Below are 19985 nucleotides of genomic sequence, written 5' to 3' on the forward strand. Positions count from 1 at the left end.
CAAATGTCATTTACTCTCTGCCATCTGTGCTGGTCAGTAGTGGTGCATGTAGGTGCCCATTGCTGCCTGGTTATATTGTCACGTGTCTGGCAAGGTGTAGAAAGAACCATGTGAGACAGACAGAATACAGACCTCAGTGTACGTCAGTGACATTATATCACATTAACCTTACAGAGATGCAGCGTGGGAGCGTGAGGACAACGCTTACAGAGAGCTACTGCAAGTGCACCAGAGGTGTGATGTGGAACCCTGCCTGTGTGACAGAGGAAGAACCCACAGTGAGAGTGGAGGGTAAATTGGATTCAATTAAACATTTCTACATTACTGAACCTAACACCAATCTTAGAGCCGTAACCAGACATTTTACACCCCCCCCAAATAATCATCATTTGATGGCATTTGCTCTCTCTCTCCACCCCACGCTATATATATATATTTTGATTTGTGCCTTTTATCCTCCACCAATGCCCGGGTTGTAGGCAGAATGAAGGAAGTCGGGCGACGTATCATCCCTTGTGCTTAGTTAGCGCTCTGGTGCTGCTCAGATGGACATGGTTACGGTGACATGCTGGGGCAGCGACACTGCCTTTCGTGACTTATCTCGCTATATGTCCGGTGCCCTGTAGTACAGTATATAACGCCTTTGTATTTCAGGAGTGTTTCTTTTTTAAATATTTATTAAACTCCCCTACATATTACACCGTGTTTACATCTTATAAGCTGCCACATTGTCTGATCATCCCTAATATACAATAAAACCTTTAGTACCTGAGGTTCTCCATCTCTTCCAGAAACACGACGCTCTCTTACTCAGGGTTATAGCTCCAGCTTTAGGGAAGAGATTTATCCTATGTGTTTCCCCTTTCAGTGATTGGTGCATAATCCGCTGCCAGTGCTGCGGAGCATCCGGAACCCACCTCACCTGCTCTGCCCTGACATCGGTGGAGTGCACCTGGGCATGTGCTGACTGTACATCTATCCTGGAGAGACCTGAGGATGAGGAAGGTGAGTACTGTCCCCGGCTACTTACTGTAATATACATTATTATGTGTGGCTAGTATGGTGTCTAAGAGCATAAATTATATTTCACTAAAGAGGTAGAATGAGAAATAATGGAAACTCTCATTAAGTAACAATTATTTTATATTATGGCAAGATACATTTATTAAACCTTTCTATATATAGCATGTATTACTTGGGCTGTCAGTATGTGATGTAATATGTACCACTTACTGTATGACCATAAGGTGGGTAGAGATGCAGAGGAGACAAATCTGAGGAAGGTGCCCCAGTTATTTAGAACCCTGCTAACCACAGTGATCACTTCCCACCATAACATTTGGATAAAGGAACATTTCTACACGTGGCCGATGTCTTCTACTGTTACATGCAGTGGGGTGTGACTGACTTGTTTCCCCTGTGCTGCCCTACCAGTCATTTATATTACATAATATTGTGCCTGGGGCAAGTGGAATGAAGTAATCTGTCCTCATCGTGTCAGACACTCAGGGGTATATTTACTAAAGTGAGAGTTTTTAGAAGTGGAGATGTTGCCCATAGCAACCAATCAGATTCTACTTAACATGTAACCAGCACCTTCTAGAAGATAATAACTAGAATCTGATTGGTTGCTATGGGCAACATCTCCACTTCTAAAAACTCTCACTTTAGTAAATTTACCCCCCAATGTCTGAGCTGGAAGTATCTATACAACTCTGTAGCTGGGAGCTTAGATTGGTCACATGGAAGTTAGTAGGATGTGGGAGAGTGACCGGCTCTCCCAGCTGTGCAGGGGACTCCCTAATATTGAGTTTCCAGGATGTTTCGGGTGACTTTGGAAAATATGTTAAATTGGTTCATGATCAAGTTGCTCTAAAATGGATCTAATAAGCTTTAGCCTCCTACAGTCACACCACACACCGTGGGCACATATATGTGACTTTAAATGCACTCGCCTACTGCATGTTATCATAATATAAAACATGTATGTCAGGGCTGGACCTGCATCATTTTTACTGACAACCTCCATAAGTTTTACTGAAATTCATATTTATGTGTGGCCCTTTTCTTGTTACAACAACCTTAGGCTACCGGGACATTGTAGGATGCATAAACGTATCAGTAACAGTGTTGTGTCTCTTTCTGATTGCAGAGTCACCGGCAGAGTCACCAATGCCATCTACAAGCAGCGCATGTGAACCACCTGCCATAACACCGGCAGAGTCACCAATGCCATCTACAAGCAGCGCATGTGAACCACCTGCCATAACACCAGCAGACGAGACCTGTGCCCCCGTTAGAGGATACAAAATTGTAACAACAAGGAGATGCAGGAGATCTCCCTACCAGCTCCGGAACCCCCGGCAGTAACATCAGCAGGGAGATAAGGTATAACACATCAACAATGTATAGGAGGACAGGGACAAGGTCTACACCAGATGGTCACGATGCAATAGGTCACTAGGGACAAAAGGTCAACAGGTACAATATGTCAATAGTATAGAAGGTCGACAGGGTTTAAAAGGTCACCAGGTTCAAACAGTTGACACACATGGTCAACATTTTTTTTTTTACTTTAACCCTTATGTGCGGTCACTAGGCGTTGGCCATACTATAGCACAGAGCCATCCTTTCAGTGGAAGTGTCATTGTCATGTAGACTGACCTCCGCGCTCGCACACAGCATGCAGACGCAGATGGGGGGCCTGTGTATTGGAGCGTACACACGGTCAGATTTGTCAGACTTGTCAGATTTGTCAGATGAACGATTGAACGATTAAACGATCTGAACGATTTGAACGATTTTAACAAAGTTTTGAATGATTTGAACGATTTGAACGATTGAACGATTTTTGACTGCATTAAAATGAATGGAATCGTCCAAGTCTGACTGCAAACCCATCAGATGTCAGAAATCGTTATCTGACCATCGGGAACGCGCATCGTTGATCGTCCATCGTTCAGGCATGTCAGATATGAACGATTTTCCTTCAGATATGAACGACTGAACGATTTTTAAATCGTTATCGTTCATATCTGAAGGAAAAATCTGATCGTGTGTATGCACCATTAGACGTAGCATTTGCAGCCAGCATGGGGTGGGTGTAAGTCCTGATACTAATGATGATGGCTATGGATGGAAATACAGTGGGTGGCCCTGTTTTCCACATGCAGACACACGGATGTTCAACATAAACAGGCAGAGGCTTGCATTAGCAGAATGTATTAGGCAGACCGCCATGGCCGGATGGCAGAATCAGGACCTATGTGCCTGGCCAGCCTGGGCTTTGTAGTGTAACTCCCTCTTCAGTGTCCAGTGGCTCAAGTAGGTTCCATCAATCGCAACAGGTGTGTTTCCTTTTACTTCCCTGACAGAGAGGTGAGGATCACCCAGCCCCAGGCGCTATAATCACACAGTTATAGTATTAAAAAACAGTTTTATTAGACTGGAGCATTTCTAGTCCATATCACCAGGGGCTGGCTGGCAACTTTCAGCCTGGGGGGCAGATGCAAGCAAGTGTCCAGGCTTTTCTACCAGTGCATGCATCTGGAATAATGGTCTGTAAGTGTGGTTTGCCTAATATGGGTGTGGTTTGCCTAATGTGGGTGCAGTTTGCCTAATGTGGGTGCGGTTTGCCTAATGTGGGTGTGGTTTGCCTAATGTGGGAGCGGTTTGCCTAATGTGGGTGCGGTTTGCCTAATGTGGGTCCAGTTTGCCTAATGTAGGTGTGGTTTAAAAAGTTATTGAAATCAGTGAAAAATTGTTATGACAACGGACTATAAATAAATACATCATATACCAGCCTCATTTTACTAAGCTGAACTATTCTAGTGACCAACACACAATACAGGGAGCACTCTAGTGACCGATACACAATACAAGGAACACTCTAGTGATCGATAAACAATGCAGGAACTATTCTAATACAAAGCAGGGACCATTCTACTGCATATGTAAAAAATACTAATCTCTTTTTCCTCCACTAGGGGGCACAGGGATGAGACACACATCAGGAGCCGCAAGCCGCAGCCGGTGCTCATCGGGGGAAGCAAGGTAAGCAGGTATGCTGGGAGTTGTGGGTTAGCAGCTTTCACCACCAGAACAGGAGACCTCTGGCACCTCTATGGGTGCTGGCAGTGGGGGCTCCCAGTCTAACCACACTCACCACTAGACCACCATGGATTTTTATATGGAGCAGGGGCTGCTTCATAGCAGTGGCGGCCATGTTCCCTGAGAGTTATATTTAGAAAAGGGATAAGGAGTTGTTGGTGGTGGGTGCACAAATAGAAATAAATATTAAATAAAATATAACTTTTATTGGTTAATACCTAAAATAGATGTACCCTATTGGAAAGGGAATAAACAGTGAAATATAAGGATTAAAATTGATATCAAACAAAACACACATATACATAAAAAGGGAGGCAGATCCACTGATGTATTGTTGCACGGGGTGTAACTACACCCAAATGACTATAAATGTTAATAAATCATTTAATCATATATATATGTCAAGATTACAAATTGTTCCTATCTATTATAGATGCTATGTATACCAGTGGCATGAGTAAATATTGCATCCAATATAATAGTATTGACACACCAACTTTATTAGAGGGGGAAATTCATATATAATTCCCCTGTTAGTTGTAAATAGGGACTCTTTATAATGGTGGTTTGTCAGTCTTAACACCGGGTTATCACTGTGTTCTTATACTGATCTATTATCAAATGGGTAGTAGCAATCTCATTGTAACACACTCATGTAATACACTGAGGTTCATTGTGTGGGGGAATATATAGGAGCAGAATATTAATTTATAACCACAATTCCCCAAATGATTATCTTTAATATTTATAGCATATCCTTGTTGGATTAGTGTGACAGCACGTTTATCATGCTACTAACTTAATTGTTGTAGTGGGCCAGTTGTTACCAGTTCACAACAGTAGCAGCAGATTGCTACTATCAGTTATACTATATGCAAGTGAAAAGTGATTAAGGTTTTATAAGTATCACGCTGTGTGTCATAAATCTGCTTAGGGTACACAACAGCTCCCAACATAGCAGTCTCAACTTATCAATTCTATTACTTATGCTGGGCATACACGGCAAGATAAAATGTCTGTCAGACCGACAGACATTTTATCTGGCCGACATCCGCGCTCCGCCCCTGGGGGAGGACACATTTCCCTGTTCCTTCCGTAGTAAGGAACACAGGAAATGTCCATCTGTCGGCTGCGCTGGGCATACACTGCCCGATGTGGCCGACAGTTACCGGGTAAATATCGCATCGGACGGGCATGCTGGACAATCCAGCATGCCCGACCGAGCAATATTTAACCTTCAGTCACCACCCCCCACGCTACAATTATCGCGGCGATCCGCCGATATCGGGTAGAACGTCCCGATAATTGCAGCGTGTATGGCCAGCATTAGAGACCGAATGACATACTAATCTGCAACAATCTATTTTATGCATTTAGTATCAATTTGTTAGAGTCTGACACAGTGCATCCTGTCATTATCTTTAGTGTTACACTGTGTGAGGTCCAAATGTTCAGGGCACACAACACATTGTGGTATATTGATGTCAGCTTTTTAGCTTTAATAACACAGCTGACCATATATTGCTCTATAACAATGTGTCCTATTCTGCAGTATCAGCCTGTTGGCAATTATCGGCTATGCAGAATATTATCCTGAGGTAGTTGGACCTAATACATGCTGCTACATAGCATCTTTCAGTCAAAAAGGTGTAGACATATTATCCCTTTCAACAAACAACAAACAAGATGGAGCTGCCAGTGACGCCGACGCGCGCGTTTCACTATAAGCAGCTTTTTCAAAGCTGAACCCGATTGTTCAGCTCGACCAGCTATTTATTCTAGTTTGAAACTCCAATCATGTTGGTATCCCATGTCACATGGTATCCCCATCCAATAGGGGATAGCCCTCATCAGTAGTCACATGTATTATCACATGATTCATGCAGTGAGTCATAGAAACTACTGCCGATCATGTGATCGGAATTACGGCCAATAGGAAAGGGGGTGTGTTCATTCATCTGTGTTGTAAACACATTACTAAAATGAGCCGTCCAGCTAGTAACTGGGAGGTAAACAGTGATGTTCGATTTAAAACTTATTAGTGTCAATAGAAAAACGAGTCACAGACATATTACTGCCAATCATATAAACATATTGCTGAAACGAGCAGTCCATAAGGTAACTGGTAAGTGGACATTGATAATCAATTAAAACCTCTAAATATCAATAAAGAGGTGAGTCATAAACATTGCTGCCGATCGTATGATCGAAATACCAGCCAATAGGAAAGGGGGTATGTTCATTCATCTGTTTTATAAATAGATTGCTAAAACGAGTCATTCGTTTAATAATTAGTAAGTGGGCAATAATTTTCGGTTTAAAACCCATAAATATCATTAGGGATCTATATATTTATGATTGAAAAAGCACAAAATATAAACATAACATTAAAAATAGGAGAATTTATTTATTGGTGTGTTGCAAGTGACCAATGTGATACTTATATGATTCCCTTGATAAATATAAACAAGAAGAAGGGATAAATAAGTGGGATGTAAATAAAATTATCATATTATGGATGTGTTGATAAAAGTGCAAGCTTGAGTGAGGTAGTCATTAGTGAGGAAAAATAGTGAAAAATACTGACAACATGATAAAAACTAATTGTAAAAAGAAAAAAAGGAGGGGAAATGTAAAAAAAATAAATAAATTATATGTGATACAGAGACTGCTTTATTTCTTGAATCAATTACTCAATTGTATAGTAGTATACAATTAAATTCTATCCATATAGACTCAATGGTGCTTGTTAAATGCATCATAATAAATCATTGCTGTACAATCAATGTTTACATACTATCTCATTGAATTGTGTTCATACCATATGATATTATGGGTGATAGTTCATAATGAGCCACTTCTAATGTTAGCAATGTCCCCAATCTCCTATATTATAGGGATGGTATCCATGATCTTTAAGAATTGAAGGGAGTCATTCACATAATATTATAGGTGGTAAAGCAGGAATAACAACTTCCTTCTTAATGGTAATGATGTCCCTAATTCACCATGTTGGAAAGATAATATATAAATGGTTTTAAAAAATGAAAGAAATGGGGCATAGCTGTTTGCTTCATTTAGCCCTCCCGGGTACAAGCTGTTCATTAGGAAGATCATTTTAGTTTCCCATTTCAACAACTCACGATCCAAGTCTCCTCCTCTATTAATATTCTGCTCCTATATATTCCCCCACACAATGAACCTCAGTGTATTACATGAGTGTGTTACAATGAGATTGATACTACCCATTTGATAATAGATCAGTATAAGAACACAGTGATAACCCGGTGTTAAGGCTGATAAACCACCATTATAAAGAATTCCCTACTTACAACTAACAGGGGATTTATATATGAATTTCCCCCTCTAATAAATTTGGTGTGTCAATACTATTATATTGGATGCAATATTTACTCATGCCGCTGGTATACATAGCATCTATAATAGATAGGAACAATTTGTAATCTTGACATATATATATGATTAATTGATTTATTAACCTTTATAGTCATTTAGGTGTAGTTACACCCCACGCAAAAATACATCAGTGGATCTGCCTCCATTTTTATGTATATGTGTGTTTTGTTTGATATCAATTTTAATCCTTATATTTCACTGTTTATTCCCTTTCTAAAAGGATAGATCTATTTTAGGTATATTTTATTTAATATTTAATTCTATTTATGTGCCCACCACCAACAACTCCTTATCCCTTTTCTAAATATATGCTCTTACTTAGTTGATTAGGGCTGCACCCCCATCATTTTATGAACTATTGAGTTAAGATTATATAGGGGTTCATAACCAATATTAGTAGTGTGCAGATACCTTCCCCTCTTCCTTTTCCCCTTTTTTTTTCATCCCTGAGAGTTATGCCAGATGGGGGAGGCTGGAGCTTCTCTTTTTACCCCTCCCCCACCCCTAGGGGTGTGCTTTCCCTATGCAGCCATTAAGCCCCAAGCAGATCCTCCCTTCTCTCCTCCCCCTCCTAGACCCTGAGCAGCCATTTTATAACATTGCCTGCCCCAGCATTGGAGAGAGAACCTGGGCTCCTGCCTCCTCTGATAGGCTGCTCCCACTTATCTCATTGCTCCTTCCTGCTGGTTAGGCTGGATTGTTGAGCTTATTTCGCCCACATTTTTCTGCATTGAGAGGTCGGTGTGTTTGTGAGTAAGTGTACGTTACTTGTGTGTCTGTACCTGCTGTTACTGGTCACTGAGAAACACCCCTTGCAGGGGCAGCTTGTGTATGTGTGTATATATATATACATGGGTCTCGAGAGGCCATCTTCTCCAGCAGCCTACACTATGCTCCTGCAGATAAGAATGGTCATAGTCTACTTTACTCTACAAGGCCTAACTTACCTAAATGATACAATGGCTAAGTGATATCAGGAGGTATACTATCAGGCATACCAGCTATGTGTGTTATACATACACTGCATAGCTGACTTTCACACAATATTTTTGTGGACAGTTACCCTACCAGATATCTCTGGATAAGGTACTTATTTCCAGGTATCCCTGAGGGAGGTCCATACACTTATCCAGGGTATGTCTCGGGTACTCCATTTTATGCAGATTGGACTCCTCCCCCTCTAAAGACACTAGTATTGGTGACTGGTCCCCTTTGCAGCACAAGAGCGTTCCCTCCCTTAAGGGGACAGCTTTGGGATGTCCCACAGTCTCCAATGTCCCCCATGGCATGAAAGAGAAAATAGGATTTTTGTTCTTACCTATAAAATCCTTTTCTCTGAGTCCATGTGGGACATGGGGTCGCACGACCTTACTCCACTGGCTGGTTAGGGGTTGGTTCTGGCACCTATTCGGTCAAACGGTTCTACCACTGCTTGTAACTGGTTCTGTGTGCCTGGTTCTTTCCTCCTCTCCTCCTACTCTCCCTGTCCTTGGCCTTTTGTTAGTATTAACTGGATGCATGAGGCAGGGGGTGGGGTATAGGGGAGGAGGAGCCTGTGCTGCTGCTTTAAACTTAACTCTTTGGTGCCCAGGCTCCTCCAGCTCCAGCTATACCCAGGGGCTCTAGTGTCCCCCATATGGATTCAGAGAAAAGGATTTTAATGGTAAGAACAAAAATCCAGTTTTAGTACCCACTATGATTTTATGTTGTGATCTAGTACTGGAGATCTTATGGATTCCATTTGCAAGATTGATGGGTGGCTGCTATATAGAACCAGTAAGAGATCGGGGCGAGGTGAGCAGTGGGCAGTATGAGGTGACCCGTGTCCCTGTACTAATAGACTAATAATAGCTAATCGCTAGAATTGTTAGGAGCATAGCTAGTGCCACTAAAAGATACTGATTTTATACTTATTCTAGTGGCCTTAAAGATTCTGCTCTCAGGGTCATATCACGTGGAACGTTTATCACCATCCTTCTTCCTGGTTATTGTAGAACCCTCCCACACTACAGAGCCCAATGGACGGACAGTGTTGTCATTCCAGATGTTATCTGTCATCCTAAATAGGACACAAAATGTAACTCCAACATCATTTCTCTGTAACATCACCTCTGCGAGTGACCTGTTTTACTACAGCTCCGTTCTCCTGCTTATGGGTATTTGTGTTACAGAACATTTGCTGTTGGCTCCATGATATCAGTAAGATCTGTAGATACTTGCGAGCGGGTCTGAATCAGGCCCATTGTGCGGATATTAGGTGTGTAATGGATGCAATGTACAGCTCAGTGCAAGTTCACTTTATGTAAAAGGGCTTCTCTGTGTACATTTATTTTCCCAACCCAACCCACTTTCCAAAATAGCTATAATCGCCTAATAACCATAGTAATCACCTAATAACCATAGTAAGCACCTAATAACCAAAGCCCACAGCTGACCATTACCGGCTCTGCAGTGCTATATGTCTGTCTCCACTGTGTATACATGTCAGAGACACTTTAAGGCTTGTTTACAATATGTGAGGTTCCTTTGCATTATCTATATGGCACAGTCATGGCGCTCTGACCACTTACACAATGACATAACACTGTTAGGTGGGCGCTGTCCCCAGACCTCAGCCTTGTCGGATCATGTCTACGCATCACAGGCTGGGTTTCAGCAAATCCGTTCTGCCGGCTGCCGGCTGTGGTGTGACATGGTCCTTGTGGTTATACTGGTGCATCATGCGGTACATGGGCAGTTACATGCTGGGTGCAGAAACCATTCTATAAAGATAAAACAGTGGAATTCTCAGAAGCCTGGCTACACATATACAGTAATAAGTGTCTCTATTGGGTGGATGTGTTTAATGATGAACAGTGAGAAATCTGACTACTGTTATGTGTTGTCTGCAGACTCTGTGTATGTGGAGCCTCAGCTGAAACCCGATGAACACGGAAATGATACAACGGTGACAGAATCTGTGCCCGAGGAGGAGGATGGTGGTGATGATCCTTATTATGGTGGCGCTAATGGTGATGACAACAACAACACTCATGATGATGACAGCAACAACACTCATGATGATGACGACAACAAAATCATGATGACGACAACAACAATACTCATGATGATGAAGACAACAATACTCATGATGATGATGACAACAATGCTCATGATGATGATGACAACAAAGCTCATGATGATAATTAGAACAATTCCCATGATGATGATAACAACAATGCTCATGAGGATAATGACAACAATGCTCATGATGATGATGATGACGACAATGCTCATGATGATGATAACAATATTGCTCATGATGATAATGACATCAATGCTCATGATAATGATGACAACAATGCTCATGATAATGATGACAACAATGTTCATGATGATAATGACAACAATGCTCATGATAATGATGACAACAATGATCATGATGATAACAACAATGATCATGAGGATAATGACAACAATGCTCATGATGATGATGATGATGATGGCAATGCTCATGATGATGATAACAATATTGCTCATGATGATAATGACAACAATGCTCATGATAATGATGACAACAATGCTCATGATAATGATGACAACAATGCTCATGATGATAATGACAACAATGCTCATGATGATAATGACAACAATGCTCATGATGATGATAACAATGCTCATGATGATGATGACAACAATGCTCATGATGATGATGACAACAATGCTCATGATGATGATGACAACAATGCTCATGATGATAATGACAGCAATGCTCATGATGATGATGACAACAATGCTCATGATGATGATGACAACAATGCTCATGAGGATAATTACAACAATGCTCATGAGGATAATGACAACAATGCTCATGATAATGATGACAACAATGCTCATGATGATGATGACAACAAAGCTCATGATGATAATTAGAACAATTCTCATGATGATGATGACAACAATGCTCATGATGATGATGACAACAATGCTCATGATGATGATGAAGATGATGACGACAATGCTCATGAAAATGACAACAATATTGCTCATGATGATAATGACAACAATGCTCATGATAATGACAACAATATTGCTCATGATGATAATGACAACAATGCTCATGATAATGATGACAACAATGCTCATGATAATGATGACAACAATGCTCATGATGATAATGACAACAATGCTTATAATGATGATGACAACAATGATCATGATGATGATGACAACAATGCTCATGAGGATAATGACAACAATGCTCATGATGATGATGAAGATGATGACGACAATGCTCATGATGACAAAAATGCTCATGATGATGATGACAACAATGCTCATGATGATGATGACAACAATGCTCATGAGGATAATGACAACAATGCTCATGATGATGATGAAGATGATGACGACATTGCTCATGATGATGACAACAATGCTCATGATGATGATGACAACATCGGTCATAATGATGATGACAACAATGCTCATGATAACAACAATGCTCATGATGACAATGACAACAATGCTCATAATGATGATGACAACAATGCTTATAATGATGATGACAACAATGCTCATCACACACCTGATACACAATGATCACTATACACAGGTCACACTGATATCATAAACCTGTTACACACTGATCACTATACACAGGTCACACTGACATCACACACCTGATACACACTGATCACTATACACAGGTCACACTGACATCCTACACCTGATACACACTGATCACTATACACAGGTCACACTGACATCACACACATGATACACACTGATCACTATACACAGGTCACACTGACATCATACACCTGATACACACTGATCACTATACACAGGTCACACTGATATCATGCACCTGATACACACTGATCACTATACACAGGTCACACTGACATCCTACACCTGATACACACTGATCACTATACACAGGTCACACTGATATCATACACCTGATACACACTGATCACTATACACAGGTCACACTGACATCATACACCTGATACACACTGATCACTATACACAGGTCACACAATGCTCATGATGATGATGATGACAACAATGCTCATGATGATAATGATGATGACAACAATGCTCATTATGATGATGATAACAATTCTCATGATTATGATGACAACAATGCTCATGATGATAATGACAACAATTCTCATGATGATGATAACAATTCTCATGATGATGATGATAACAATGCTCATGATGATGATGACAACAATGCTCATGATGATGATAACAATTCTCATGATGATGATGATAACAATGCTCATGATGATAATGACAACAATGCTCGTGATAATGACAACTGCTCATGATGATAATGACAACAATGGTCATGATGATGATGACAACAATGATCATGATGATGATGACAATAATGCTCATGAGGATGATGATAACAATGCTCATGATGATGATGACAACAATGCTCATGATGATGATGATAACAATGCTGCTGATGATGATGATAACAATGCTCATGATGATGATGACAACAATGCTCATGATGATAACGACAACAATGCTCATGATGAAGATGATGGAATTTTCAGAAGCCTGGCTACACATTTATAGTAATAAAGTTTGTTTATTGGGTGGAAGTGTTTAATGATGAACAGTGAGACATCTGAATACGGTTGCGTGTTGCTGTGGGACATGTATTATATAAATCATTACCTTTTTGCTAATTATGATTACTGCATAAAGACTAGTTTCAGTTCTGGTGTCAGAGTCTTGGTCACACTGCGTTGTGACCCCTGACCAGAACAAATGGGTATTGGGCCTGATTCAGAGTCAGCGGCGTTTGGGGGTGGATTTGTTAATGAGTATACCAATATAATTTTGAGCTATGTATGAACATATTTATTAGTGTGCACAAACCACGGCCAATTGAACAAAAGTGAAAATTGTAACAATGTTGGTTGAGGAGTAGATACATAAAAATATATTTAAAAAATACAACAACTTCGAGGGGAATATGACTATACACATAGCTGATTCTTTCCATTTAAATAAAGAACATCGCGCTAGCATAGAAATTTGTCCTTGCCCTAAGAAATGTCGCACAAGACTGGGAACAAAATACCATTAATTACTTAGGTGAATTTGATAAAGAAAAACTTAAGACACAAATAAAAGACACAGAGGTTTTTTATTCTTATTTATTTTAAACCACTTTATTTCTAATCTTTATCACCATTCTTTATAGTTTTTTAAACATCCTTGGCACAATTTATTATAAGAGATAAATAAAGGTTACACTAACTGTCCCTAGAGCGCACCAATAGTTCTCATCCTTCATTTCGCTTTTTTCCTTCTTGATGCTGTAATACCACCTAGAGCGTCTTTAGATGCCACCACTGGTTGGTCGCCCCATCCAAACTTGCACCAGCCCTGTGGCAGGTGAAGACTTTCCGTCTGAGGGCCTGATTCACTACGAATCGCAATTCTACTTATACGCAGCTGCTAATATCAGCGGTGGTATGCAAACAACTGCATTGGCATTGCGATCGCAGCATGACATAAGGACGCCAAAGAGGAGAGGATCAGTACCTAGAATGTAACTGATGAGGCGCTGCTTTGAGGTGTAAAGATCCAATATTAAAGTGAGCTGCTGTATATATTGGAGGATGATCAATCCTCACAAACACATAGAAAGATAACAAGAAAGGAACAGTGCTCAGAATACAAACATGTACATGAAAAATGTATCACAATTTAATACCAAAAAATGATGATCAAATGCTCAAATAAATACGCATATAAATGTAAAGATATAACTATATCAGCACAATGAGAAGAAATATAAATAAAAGGATAAAAAGGTCACCCAACCCACATGGACAGGAATAATGGCCAGAATGTAGCAGTGATTTTAGGAGCAAATATCCGGATTAAGGCCCTCATTCAGAGCCGTACGCTCTGAATGAGGGCCGGGCTCCATTTTCATGGAGCGTCCTCCTGGACGCTCGTATAGCTGTGGGTCACCACCCACAGGCTATACGAGCGTGCATTGTGATGGCCGCGATGGTCGAGACCATCGCGACCATCGAAATTGCGAGCCGGAGCCTGCGGTTGAGGTTTTCAACCGCAAGCTCCGGAGTGATTTTGGCTCTATCAGAGCCAAAATCACTCCCACTGACATCACTAGTGATGTCAGTGGGCCGGCTTCTGACGGGAGGTGTTCCCGTGGGAACGCCCCTGTCAGGGAGGCACGCCCCCGGCACGCCCACCAAAGGGGGCGTGCTGTCAATCAACTTTGACAGCACGCCCCCTTTGATCGGACACAACGAGCGAAGGACTTTCCTTCGCTCGTCGCGTCTGGCGCATGCGCACGACGGAGCTCCCTCCGTCGTGCGCATGCTCAGTCCATAACATCGACCCACTTGCGAGCGGACAGCTGCTCGTGAGTGGGTCTGAATCAGGCCCTAAATTCCTTGTTCATGGAAAAGCTAATGGAGCTTTATAAGAAAAATGTCCAGCATGAGTCTATAGTTACCAGTTCCAGTGCTCAAATGATATAATGGGGTCCTTTAGCAATGCTGGCGAAGCTTTTGCAATGTAAATAGTCCGCTATGGCACAGGTCCGGTCCGCTGGTATTAAGGCAGCGGTCTGTGGCACCAATAGCAAGGTGTAGATACACTCCCGCTCAGTGTCGGACTGGGGCATGAAGGGCCCACCGGGGGAATGCAGCGATAGGGGCCCATACTTAGTGGTGTGGCCAGCCTCCAAAGAGGCGTGGCTAACCATTAGAGAGCGCATGAACTGGGCCCCTTAAAAATGTACATATAGTAAATACTGCTGGTGCATGCATGATAATGTACCAGATTAATAGTAGTAATGCATTGTAGAAAATACACCATAGTACTGTGCAGTATAATGCAACATACTGTATGTATAATGCATAGTTCAAGTTCACAGTCTTGAACCTGATCCCTAAAGGAGGGGGTGGGCCCTCAGGCAGTGGGGCCCACCGGGGGATTCCCCTGTACCCCTGTGGGCCAGTGCAACCCTGCTCCTGCTTGATAATCTATAGTGGAGGATGAGTCAGCCAGCCCCTGACATAAGGATACCCACTTCCCCTTACTCACATCAGTATACGAGGGCAACATAGCAAAACAATCGGTAACATCGGATCCATGCGCAGACTTGCACACACCCTGACCTTACTCAGAAATTGCTAAGAGCCACGCTCGCTATCAGTGCTTTGTCTGCTTATGGCCACACAGTGAATAATTTATGCACGCCCCTGCAACGGCGTTGATACGCACTGGCACGCCTGCTTTTGCCCAACCACCCACAAATGGCACTTCCTGTCAATCACTCTGCTCTGGGTCTGTGCAGCCTCTGCAATCGCAGTCCCGATCTCAATAGCTATTTCGCGCACTGCAATGCATACGCATGCGCAGAATGCAACAATCGGACGACAGCATGCGTATCAGCAACTGCGTTCATTGCTGAATTGGTCCATAAGTACGGCCTCCAGTGTGCGCGATTTCAGCGTCTGTGTACACAAACACATCAGCAACGCACCCATAACACGCCCATCCGTGTGTCTGCTTATCCACCTCCCAGTGGACGCCCAGGTACACCCAGTACTTTTCCGAGACATCTTTGATACTTTGCATCTCAATGTCAGAAGCGCCAGTATGCAAGCACAGTGTAACGTGTGCGCCATGGAGGTACTTAGGGATTTTCGCACACACGCCATAGCAAAAAGTCACTTAACTCTGCGAACATCGGCCTAGTCTGTGGCTCTACGAGCTGCAGTAAACCAAAAAAAACCCCATACATTTTAAACTCCTTTTCTTGTTCCTGTAACAGGTTCACATGGATCTGATTTTTTATATATTATTTATAATTCATGGTATTTACTTATTTAATTGTTGATTTTTTAGATTGTGCTAATTTTTACATTTATCTATAAATGTAAATAAACCTATGAATGTTGGTATTCTCACAGCCAGGGCACTCTGGGCCTGATTCTGACCTGCTCGCGAGCGCTATAGAGCCAAAATCACTCCAGGGCTTGTGGCAGCGAGACCCTACCGCAGGGTCTCATCGCAAGCCCGATGGTTGCGATGGTCTTGACCATCGAGACCATCATCATGGACGCTTGCTATAGCTGTGGGTGGTAACCCACAGCTATGCGAGCGCCCAAGAGGCCGCTCCAAGTTGAGGTAGGAGGGCCCTGATTCAGAGCGAGCGCTCTGGACAGAGCATCTGGCTCTGAATCAGGCCCTCTTTCTACTTGTTCTCTCCTTGGCTTACCCATATCACCTGTGCACCTTTTGTCTGCAAGTCCTGTCAGTGACTCTGATACTGTATGCTCGCCCTTAGGTTGGGAAAAGCATCATCAAGTACCAAACTGCCTTCCTGTTCCCACAACCTACCACCGGGCAGTGGGTTGACCATTCCTTGCACCGTGTCTGGGGCCAGTTTAAAAGGGGGCCCGTGTGCAGTTTCTCCTCTCTCGCAGTAGACTCTGGCTCTACGGAATCTATTGCACATGTGCAGGTCTCCGGAAACATGCCACCCACGCCATGTTCTCGATGACTTCTATACTACACAGGAGCAAATCACCAGGAAAATGGCCTTTGCACCATCTTCGAAATGAATTATGAAGTGCTAACATGGGACACCGGGGAGGGTAAGCATAATATTTGGGCAGAGGGTGTGCGGGCATTGGCCACCCTGCACCTATTATAGATACACCATTGCCCGTGTCCTGCCTAGTCTGTTTTATTGTTATGGCATGTGTTGTTCCAAGATATGTCAATTTACATTGTATTGTACTTAGGATATGTTAAGTACCAATCTTACTATGTATGTTCCCTATAAGGTCCCACGGACACTTTGGGCCTTATTAGAGTTGCACACAATTCCGTCTGCAGGTGGATCTTGAGATTTTTAGCCAGCTGTACAGGCCTCGGAGCCTGCATACGCAATTTACAGAAATCACAGGCCACTTAGTTGTACGGGATGCAGTCAGGAAGACGACGGTCGAAATGCTGACCGCCGGCTTCCTGACTGTCAAATCGCTGCAGGGTACAAATGACAGGCGTCCAGATCCCGACGCCTGTTATTAGACCTATGCCGGGAGCCAGACGCCTGACACACCGAACAAAGGTAAGCCGGGCGCGGACAACTGCGCGGGGGGGGTTAAGTTTCAGGGCTACCGGGGGGACTTAGGGTTAGGCACCCCTAAGGGAGGGTTAGGGGGGGAGTAGGGTTAGGGTTACTTACCGAAATCCGCGGTCGGGATCTTCACCCATGCCGGGCTTCTAGCGTCGGGATTTGAACCAGCGCGGTAATACATACTGATTCCGGTTGTACGGATTTCATTTGTATCTCTCTCCCCCCCCTCCCCTCCTGCTTACCTACGCGGCAGCCGCGGACTGTCAGGGGCAGTGCAGCTTTATAGTACCAGGTAGCGCGGTCCCTGCACCGCACCAAGGAGGAAGTGTAATGTGCTGTGATTTAACTTAAACACTGTACATTACACCTCCTCCTCCATACCGTGCAGGGGCCGCGCAACCTATTACTATGAAGCTGCACAGCCCCTGACAGTCTGTGGCCGCCGCTCCTTTTAAATGTTTGGGGGGGGCGAGCTGCCCGCCCCGTTCTGGCGCCCATGGAAAGCCAGAGACCTGTCTGACTTCAGATGGATGACTAGCACCAATTATGGGGCTGGTGCAAATGCACGCTGATAGTGATGACAGCTACTTTCACCACTGGGAGTGATTAACGTCATGTGCACTGTACTACTCCTGTACTCCATATGGTTAGTATGGCAAATTCTATTACTTATCAGCTGCATTGAGGAAGGATTTGGCTCTCTCCCCTCAATGACAAGTCAGGTGGCAGCAGAGAGTAAGGGGGAGATTTGCTAATGGGTGATTGGTCAAAGTCGCCGAAGTTTTTATAATGATGATAGATAGTAATTAATGCCAAGCAAGCCTGATTTAGCATTAACTACTGCCGTTTGAAAAACTTCAGTCAAAACCATCGATCATCGGCGGCTTTGAAAATCCGACATTAAAGAAATATCTGCCCCCAAGTGTTTTATCGTTTTTTTTTTTTCCGTGATGGGAAGCTGATGGCAAGAGAAAATATTTTAGAATCACGGGAATATTGACATGGAGAATTGCTAGCATTACATGTGTAACAATAAGCCAGAAACCAGAGAGCTTTTGGCAAACATGGAGGAACGATCCTGGCAGCAATGATGGGAGGCATCTCGATGTATCTGCTAGTCTCGTTGGCACGTAATATCATCTGTATATAATTGCTACCTAATAATCATTCTTTATCCTGTAATCCAAATCAAATTCCCTCTCTAGCTCATGTGGATCATTGTCATGCGGATTAGGAGATGTCCCTTAGCGGAAGCTTGTCTCAGAGCGGTACATCTATAAAGGGTGCAGGGTGTACCCATTGCATTTACTTACCTTACAGCCGCTGGCGCCATTTTTCCAGTGATTTTATACCAAAATATGACACACACACCATATTTCTGAGGTAATAACTGTAATAATGCTGCTATGCCATCTTACCATAGACACTGTGCTTGCGCAAAATACACTCGTACAGTTTCAGAGTCTTATGCACATGGGCCGGAGGTGTGTGTGCTCCCTCTTTTATGTAAGTGCCCGTGCTCAGATTCCATGGCAGGAAGGGATCTCTGGAATAGGCTATTCTTAATGTGGTCACAAAATTGTCTAAGTTGTAGATAATAAAATACATTTTTATTCTTTATTACTCTGGTGTTCTGTGGAAGCCATAACATAAAGGTAAAAAGCATAGTATATGATACGTGCGCATTGAGTACTAAATATTTTATTTACTGAACAAAAAGACATAAAAAAACCCAGTCAAATGTGCTTGTTGAGCCGTCCTGACAGATGCGTCGATGACTTTGTTCTCATGGTTTCTATCCACTGGGACTTGAGACCAATTTGTCTTACAGCGTTCAGAGAAGGAAGATCCTGGCTGTTCGTGATTATCCTGCAACGTCAGAGAGTCACCATACAGAACGTGTTGTGTAATGAATATAATGGCAGGTTGCATACATGGAAAACACATAATATGTACTAAGCTCTGGAAAGTGATAAAGTGGAGAGTGATAAACTACCAGCCAATCAGCTCCTAACTGTCATGTCACAGACTGTGTTTGAAAAATGACAGATAGGATCTGATTGGTTGGTAGTTTATCACTCTCCCAATGTATCACTTTCCAGAGCTTAGTAGATCACCCCCATAGTATTATAACTAGAAATATACAGTAGCTGCCCTTTCGTGCAATCCTGTTCAGGGGTTCCAATTAGGTGCCTAACGCGTTTCCCTGTATCAAACAGCTTCGTCAGAGCCTTTGACGAAGGTGTTTGATACAGGGAAATGCATTAGGCACCTCCTTCTCTGCACATAGAACCCGGAGGACTGACCACAGCAC

Source organism: Taudactylus pleione, unplaced genomic scaffold (genome assembly GCF_031769625.1).
Source record: "Taudactylus pleione unplaced genomic scaffold, aTauple2 ptg000201l, whole genome shotgun sequence".
Lineage (NCBI taxonomy): Eukaryota > Metazoa > Chordata > Amphibia > Anura > Myobatrachidae > Taudactylus > Taudactylus pleione.